The sequence below is a fragment of the Pelodiscus sinensis genome, chromosome 4 (assembly GCF_049634645.1).
Source record: "Pelodiscus sinensis isolate JC-2024 chromosome 4, ASM4963464v1, whole genome shotgun sequence".
In the NCBI taxonomy this organism is placed as follows: domain Eukaryota; kingdom Metazoa; phylum Chordata; order Testudines; family Trionychidae; genus Pelodiscus; species Pelodiscus sinensis.
Window position 1 is genome coordinate 96,252,231 of NC_134714.1, and position 8,612 is coordinate 96,260,842.

General features: G+C 46.8%; 1 long non-coding RNA gene across 2 annotated transcripts in view; it reads right to left on the bottom strand.

Moving 5' to 3' along the window:
- Positions 1 to 8,276, bottom strand: part of LOC142829003 (uncharacterized) — a 31,729-nt gene extending 23,453 nt beyond the window's left edge. For both annotated transcript variants that reach the window (XR_012903217.1, XR_012903218.1), the window contains exons 1-2: positions 8,039 to 8,276; positions 2,174 to 2,232 (exon numbers count right to left, since the gene is read on the bottom strand). This is a non-coding gene — a long non-coding RNA (uncharacterized LOC142829003). The remainder of the gene's footprint in view (positions 1 to 2,173; positions 2,233 to 8,038) is intronic.
- Between the last annotated feature and the right edge of the window lie 336 nt (positions 8,277 to 8,612).

Sequence of the window (8,612 nt, forward strand, 5' to 3'; positions counted from 1 at the left end):
TGTCTCAGTATAAACTTAGCCAAATATTCAGCAGGAGATATCATTTTGTTCCAGTTCCTTTTTCCTGACAGTCTATTGGGTGCTATCTGCAATCATGGACCCTTTCAAAACTGGCTGAATTAAACATTATAAATAATGTATCCAACAAATTCAGTCCATTATCTGTCTGTGATTCATTTGACAGCTGACCCTGGTGTCTGAGGATACATTTATTATTCTTGAGTGTTTGCTGACTAGTTTGGACAATCTATTTTCAGCCCATGTGTTGTTCAAAACTGTTCCCTTCAATTATGCACTGTTTGTGGTATTAGTCACATAAGTCACATGGTATTGTTTCCACTCTGATTGGTTACGTAGAATGTTTTAAATGCTACACTAACGAATACTCTTGTTTGCATGTGAATGCGGTGAGTGGTCGCGATTAAGCAAACCGCCCCCTTCCCTTGGGTTTGCTAGGACTGTGCAGAACTCTGGTCTGCCCCCTTGCTTACCTGGGAAGTTGTCAATAAATTTAGACCAAGTACCAATTTGTGTTTTAATTAGTGAAGACAACTTTATTGATGTTGCCACTTAATGAATAACAAAGTTAAAAGATCACAGTTAAGAATTAAAGGAAAATGAATAAAAAAGGAAAAATACAAAAAGCAAATTGTTTCTGCTAGCATGATTACAAGGATACTTAGTGACGTCAGCTAACTCGTTATCTAGTTTTATAATTACTTCTAGATTAAATTTTTTTTTAAAGAACTGCAACTATGAGGATCCTCGATCTTATAGCTTATCAAGATTATTTTGTTTTTCTTGATTTGATTTTTGACACTCTTTGTCAGATTTTTTGACTCTTTTTGTTAGATATTTTAGAGTCTTTTGTTAAGTTTTTTGACTCACCCGATCAGGAGTAGCAGCATCTCTCTACTGGCCAGATAGAGGACAATGAATGCTGTTACGATGCCTGCCTCTGTATGGACCTCCTGCCTCTTGTCGTCAGAGAGGAGCACGTGAGTTCAGTTTCCAGAATGACTTGTAGATGATGAGGCACCCGCAGTCGTTACTGCAGGGTATTTATGTCCTGATCTCTCATTGTCTATTCAGTTCTTTGAGATGCAAATAATTTTTCTCTCTTAAAAGGCTAGCAAATTAGCTGAGGATCTTGTAATTAAGATGCAAGGAATTTTTTCTACTTGCACCAAATTTGGTTTGTTACTCAAGAGCTAGAGACTAAGGTGAGGATTTTTACTCTTACAAATTTTACTGCTTATCCTAACTTATCATGTTTCCTAACACATTTCTTAATCCACTCCTTCTTAACAGCAAAAAGACAATTCATGTAGTCTGTGGTTAGGCTACTTCCTCTTAAACATAGCTGTCTGTGCTTTTGCTATAGAATTAATTTTAAAGAGCTGCTAAGCATACATGACAGTGAATATTGGGATTCATACAAAGATCAACCATTCCTTGAATATGGATAGAAGCAAAACCCAAACTCAAAAATATCAAAGCAAGTTCAAGCTTTTGGTCTTTATTTGCCAGGCATTAAATAATCTGCACCCAGCATACCAAAGATCACTAAAGGTAAATAACTCCACTCCTCACGTACAACAGCACTTTCTACCATTAGGGCAAAGCTTCTCTGCAAAGGAGATGAAGCTTACTCGGAAGTCACTCTCAGGCCAAGTCTACATTAGACCTGGAAGTAGGGATGTCAACGAATAGTTAACTAAACAATTAAGCGATAAGCCTAGGCTTACTGATTAATCTAGTAGACTACGTGCATTCCCCCTCCCTTGCTGCTTCTGTATCAGAGGCAGCGGGGGAGGGGAAGCAGGCACCTGTGCTAGAGGAGCCATCTTAAAAGCTGGTTCCCCCCAGCACTGGCTCCGCAGTGCCATCTCTGTGGGAGCAGGGGGGAGAGGAAGGTCCTAGCTCACTGCAGGCAGCCCTGGGGAAGCTGGTACTGGATGCCCATCTGCCACACGGGCGTGGGGAGGGCATGGGTGGGACTCAAACCCACAATTGCTGCACTGTGCTGAGCGCTGCATGACTTCATCTTCCACTGGCTTATAGATATCTAAGAACACTCAGCAATTTTCAGATTTCACTCTTACTATAGCATTTATGTAGGTCTCCTCAATGGCATTCTGTATTAATAAGGGACAGTGTTTCTGTAACTCACATGATCTTCATTTCTCCACTGTTCAAGCCTCCTCTGTCAGCCACAGAGATTCAAAGACCCTGACCAGGTATAAAAGGACAAATGAAAGCAGTGGTGAGAGATCCTGCACGGAGAATTCTCAGGCTGCATTATGCACCTGGCTACATTCAACACATTACTGAATAGCATCTGCAAGTGTAGCAAAAGCCCCAAAAGGGTTCTGACTCAACACCAGCTGCCCAGAGGTAGGTGGAAGTGTGAGAAGCCTGGAGTCAAAGGATTGTATACATGTCAATAGAGTGCGTGGCTGGCATAGTTCCAAATCTGGGGTGTTGAATTGGCTCGGTAGCCCGCTCTGCCACTCTTAGGGCTAAAGGGATGTACCATTATGAATCCATCTCTGAGATGGATTATCTTTTACAAATCAAACAATACCTTTCACAGCTGCACAAAACCCACTTCTGGCTGTAGTGCAGCAGCCAGCCGCTGTGGTGGGGGCTGAGTTATTAAATAAAATCTTCTCAGGGCCTTTTCTTTGAAAGGCATACATGATATGGGCCAAAATTAATTTCCCCAACCAACAAGTTTAGCAAGAATAGATCAGCCAGGTACAGAATCTATAGAACATTTGACAAGGACAGAATCCTTGGAGAGATGTGAAATCTTTGAACAGAGACTGTTTTTATCCCCTTCTCCAATTAATATTAACACTCAGCACAAGTGTGGGATAGAAACAAGTGGGTCACCCAGCACATCGGCAGAGTAAATAAATATCATTTTACATGTTGTGATACAGTCAAAGTCAGTGCATTTGAATTCAACTCAAATCTGCTACACTAGTGCTGAGCAGCCTGCAAATACATTGGGCTTTTTTTTTTTTGGCTTGGGCTTAAAAGTAAATATAAAATGAAGCCATATACAGTTTTTACTCTTTCACACTTTGAACTGCTCTAGCAAAGCAAAGAAAAAAGGCCTCCAAAGTGGATAGGGTGACTTATTTCACTTATGTGGAGCCAGAAGAATTACATTTACTTCAGCTTTAAATGTACTGGCCATTTGAAAAATTTAACACTGGTTTCTCTCCCTTCTATTAATAGAGACCATTAATAAGTAACATTTGCAGGTTCTTTGCAGCCATCACAATCTCTGCAATCTGCAAACCTCAATATTCGTGGACAGGCTGAACTATACAAGACCTCACAAAAAAATACCTGGGTCAGATCCTCATCCAGTCCAAAAGAGAATAACTGCACTGACTGTAATGAAGCTACACCGATTTACATCAGCTTAGGACCTAGCAATTAGTTTTAAAATGGCTTTACTTTTATAAGAAGCACTTCTAGAGCACCTTCCAATACTAGGATCTTAGTCTATTTTAAACTTGAGACTCACAACACACATGTAAAATGGGAAAGTATTATCCTCATTTTACAGATGAGACAAAGAGAAATTCTATGTAATTGGCAGACTAGAGAATAGAAACAAGGTGATCTGATTCTTAGCCTTGTGTCTTCTCCTATGTCCATCTTACCTCCTACTTTAGAATATATTAGAACTGGGTTTAAAGCATACAGGGCCACATTCTCAGCAGCTATAAATCAACAAGCTACTTTAAAATCCATGGTGTTATTTTCATTTACATAATCTGGTCCAGAGTTTTTATTTGCATGACTAACTATTATATGTATCAGAAATAAGCAAAGAACAAATACATTCTGTGGTATGCAAAACACCAGAAACTTTGGTTACCCCTGAGGCTTGCAAAAAGCAAATAATGTAATGCAGCACGTTATTTAAGCTAATTATTTTTAACCTGTTCCCCCACACAAAAGCAGGGAAGTTAAGTTCATTGGAATAATGGGGGGGGGAGGTGTACCTGATGTCCTAATAGCAATGTTGTCCCTGGCTGACCGATTTTTAAAGGAGTCATACAGAGTGATGACATCACTTATTCTGGTTATCAGCTTTATGTCTGACAGGCAGAGAATGAGAGGGGTACCTCACACTTAAGACTGTCCTCCTTAATGCTGAATAAAACAGTGATCTGGAAAAGGCTCCTGCCCTAGCAATGGAGAACAAGAAAGCCTCCTCCCTGGAGATTATGAAACTTCACCCTGTCAGGGTGTCAGGACCACCCTTCCCCCCCACACACACACTTCCTGTGATGAGGTGATATTATTCCCATAAACCAGCGGTTCCCAACCTTTTCCAGATGGGGACCCATTTTGACAATTCAGGAAGACTTGGTGATCCAAGGCAATTCAAAAACGGAGGGAGGAGGCCAGAGCCACCTGGAGACACACTTGGCGATCCTTTTGAAATGTAATGGTGACCCATATTTGGGTCCTGACCCATAGGTTGGGAAACCCTGCCATAAGCCTAACACCCCTGCTCTATTTTCTTAAGTACTAAAAGAATGTCAGGAGGCAGGGCACAAGCCACTTGGAAGGAAGCTCCCTCTTCTACAGTGCATTAATACAGGCAGTCCCCGGGTTACGTACAAGATAGGGACTGTAGGTTTGTTCTTAAGTTGAATCTGTATGTAAGTCAGAACTGGCGTCCAGATTCAGCCGCTGCTGAAACTGACCGCCAGTTCTGACTTACATACAGATTCAACTTAAGAACCCCAAGTCAGCTGCTGCTGAAACTGATCAGAAGCTGATTCCAGGAAGCCCGGGGCAGAGCAACTGTGCCTCGGGCTTCCTGTAGTCAGCGCTGGTCAGTTTCAGCAACGGCTGACTTGGGGACGTCTGGGGCAGAGCAGCTGGGGTGCTGCTGGGTTGCTCCAGTAGCACTGCTCCTCGGCGCTTCTGGACCAACCCAGCAGCACCCCAGCTGCTCTGCCCCAGGAGTCCTGATTCAGCCGCTGCTGAAACTGACCAGCAGCGGCTGAATCAGGACGCCTGGGGCAGAGCAGCTGGGGTGCTGCCGGGTTGGTCCAGTAGTGCCCAGAGCGGCGCTGCGGGACCAACCGGCAGCCCCAGCTGCTCTGCCCCAGGGTCCACAACAAAAGCCTGGTCTGCTGGGGGGGGCACACTAGCTGCGCCCCCCCCCAGCAGACCAGGGACACAGGGAGCAAAGTGGCAGCGGGGGGTGCCTCGCCTCTGAGGCTTTGCTCTGGCGCGGGACCGCTTTGCTCCCGGTGCCCCTGGTCTGCTGGGGACCGTCTCCAGCAGACCAGGGGCACCGCGAGCAAACCCGCAGCAGCGGCGGGGTCCCCCGCTTCTGAGGCTTTGCTCCGGCAAAGCCTCAGAAGCGCGGGACCCTGCTGCTGCTGCGGGTTTGCTCGCGGTGCCCCTGGTCTGCTGGAGACGGTCCCCAGCAGACCAGGGGCACCGGGAGCAGCTTTCTCGCCCCGGAGGTCGAGGTGGCTGACCGCTGCCTGTGAGCTCCGGGGCGAAAAAGCCCCATTCGTAAGTGCGGATCTGACATAAGTCGGATCCGCGTAAGTCGGGGACTGCCTGTATAGTCAATTTCCACGTTCACAATCTTCATTCCAAATTCATCAACAACCTACAACCATTATTTGGAGTAAATGCTAGACAATGAAATTGCAGTTTTCACTGTATGCAAAGGAATTAACAATCTACTATGTAAAAGAAATCAAAGTCACAGAGGCACAGCAACCATGTACTGAGATGTGAATAATCATATTATCCCTTTGGTATAAACAGGAGAGAATAGGCATTAAACTATAAAATGTTTACTTCATTAGCATCCCATTTAAGTAGCTACTTGCCTGCTACGTACACTATGTTCTCTGTACTTTCACAGCACTGGGAGGTGCTAGTTAAACTCTCAAGTAAATTATGTGCTTCTTTGGTCTGGACACAGATGGAACATACTTTAGCTCTGTATCCAGATGCTTGTTTATGCATCTGATAAAATCTAGATATATCTCACAGTGACTTCAAAATTTAACTACTAGGGTAGGCAAAGTCTACATGCAAACTGAAAACAAAGACAACTTTAAAGGCTGAATAGTCTGCCTAAATATGCAGAGAGCATGAGCAAAACTCTTCCTTTGGATCAACATCTAAATCTTTATCCCAATATTCTACTTTCCCTACAGGCATGAAACTGTCAGTAAGCAATGCAAGATTTAAAGGGAACTATACAAGTGTACTGCTCAATCACATAAATTAGGATGCTTGTAATGCTCATAAACTCTTCAATCAGGAGAAGCTGAAAACCACATCAACAGTGCAAGTGTGAAAGTGTGATTGTGTGTTTAGCCATCAACTTGGAAAGGGATTAAAAAGAAAAAAAGAAAATTTATCCCCACGAGCATGTGACTGCTTTACCAGATTCCAGCAGCACAAGCTCATCTCTGCAATGAGATGCCCCATATAAATCACTTGGGCTGTAAATCAAACAACAACTATGCATTTTAATCTAAGTACCCATAAAGTTATCCAGGGAGAATAAATAAAAAGTTACTTAAAATATTCATGTCCACAAGCAGCCAGGCTACATCTAGACTGGCATGATTTTCTGGAAATGCTTTTAATGGAAAACTTTTCCGTTAAAAGCATTTTCGGAAAAGAGCATCTAGATTGGCACGGACACTTTTCCGCAAAAGCACTTTTTGCGGAAAAGCGTCCGTGCCAATCTAGACGCGCTTTTGCACAAAACAAATCTGAGCTGTCTACACTGGCCCTTTTGCGCAAAAGTTTTGCACAAAAGGACTTTTGCCTGAACGGGAGCAGCATAGTATTTCCGCAAGAACACTGACACTCTTACATGAGATCGTCAGTGCTTTTGCGGAAATTCAAGCGGCCAGTGTAGACAGCTGGCAAGTTTTTCTGGAAAAGTGGCTGATTTTCCGGAAAAACTGGCCAGTCTAAACACAGCCCCAGTGTATAATGATCAGAACACTTTTGGGGAGCTCTTGATGTGATGGAAGAACTGCTCTTGGAAGAAAGTTAGACCCCATCTACTACTGAAAAAACGTACTCCTTAGCCAGTCACCAGATTGCGCCTCCAGTAGAAAACTGGCTAGGATGTCTCCCCATATTGTTCTGAGGGAAGGGGAGCCACCTCCATGGAGCAGACCAAGGGTATGTCTACACTGCAACACTATTTCAAAATCACTTGCGCTATCCTGAAATAACTTAGTCTGCGTCTACGCAGCAGGCGGTTATTTCGAAAGCCAAAATATGGGCAAGCGGGAGGACTTCTTACTCTGACTCCTGTCACCCTCATTGTAGAAGGAGTAAGGGAAGTTGGAAGAAGAGTGCTCTATAGCAAAATAAGTGCTGTGTCCACACTCCCAATTTCGAAATAAGCTAAGCAATTGAGGTAGGGCAGTTGAGGTAGGTCAATTTGTGCAGCTTATTCCGAGTTGAGTCCTGCCGTGTAGACGCACCCCAAGTGTGCCGCTCAGAGAGTTTGCAGGACCCCCCGCTACGGGAAACCCAGGGCCACCTGAGTGAGGACTCCTGCCCTCACAGCAGCTCTGTCCCGCAGCGCATCCCCGCGCCCTGCCTCGCTCGTCACCAGCCAACCGGCTCGGAGCCAGAGCGCACAGGCCCTGGCCGCGTGGCACCTGACGTCGGCCGGTGCGGAAGGCGACTGGCGCCAGAGAAGAAACGTTTGTTGGGGAAACGGGGTGGGGGGGGGGGGGGGAGTCCAACCGCCCGGCCCAGGGGGCGGGAGACACAGCCCCTGCCCTCGGAGCGCTCAATGGGCGTGACACGCGCCCTGAGCTAAGCCTGCCCCGCGCCGGCTTCCACTAGAGATGGCTGCGGGGAAACATCCCTGCCAGCGAAGCCAAGAGGCCGGGGCCTTCCCCGCCCAGAGGTGCCCCCGGTTAAATGGTCCCGCACGTCCCTACCGCCATGACCGCTCCTCCCTCAGCCCCCCCCTGCGGGGCCCGCCGCACACCTGGACTCCTGCGGCTGCGGGCAAGGGGCCGGGCTTCCTTGAAGCCGCTGGCTCCGCCGTGACTTCGGCGAGCAGCCCCTTCCCCGGGCGCAGCGGCCCCCGGCGGCCAAGGGACTGCAACTGCAGCATCCTCGCTGCCCGAGCGCTCCGCGGGGCCGCCTCTGTCAGCCAAGTACTCGGCAGGAGCCTGCGCTGCCTGCCTGGCCCCGCCCTCCCCGGGAAACGGCTCCTCGGGCTGGACAAGCCCCTTTGCCTTCCTCTTGCCAAGCGCGTCTTCGCTTTGCCCCCCTCAACACGCGGGACACCCCCCACACACTTTTGCCCCTGCCCCAAACTTGGAAGTGGTGGTGGAATCCCATAGCCCTCCTCCGTGCGCCAAAGCGGGGGAGGTTTAGCGCTAAGCATCTCAGCCAAAGGGGGGGGGGGTGTAACACTGTCCTGTAATGGGCCAGAGGAGGGTGGAACGGTGTCCTGTAATGGGCCAGAGGGGGTTGTATGGCATCTTGGTAATGGGCCAGCACATGCTAGGATAGTGTCTTGGTAACGGGGCAGTAGAGCCGGGTATGTAGTGCTG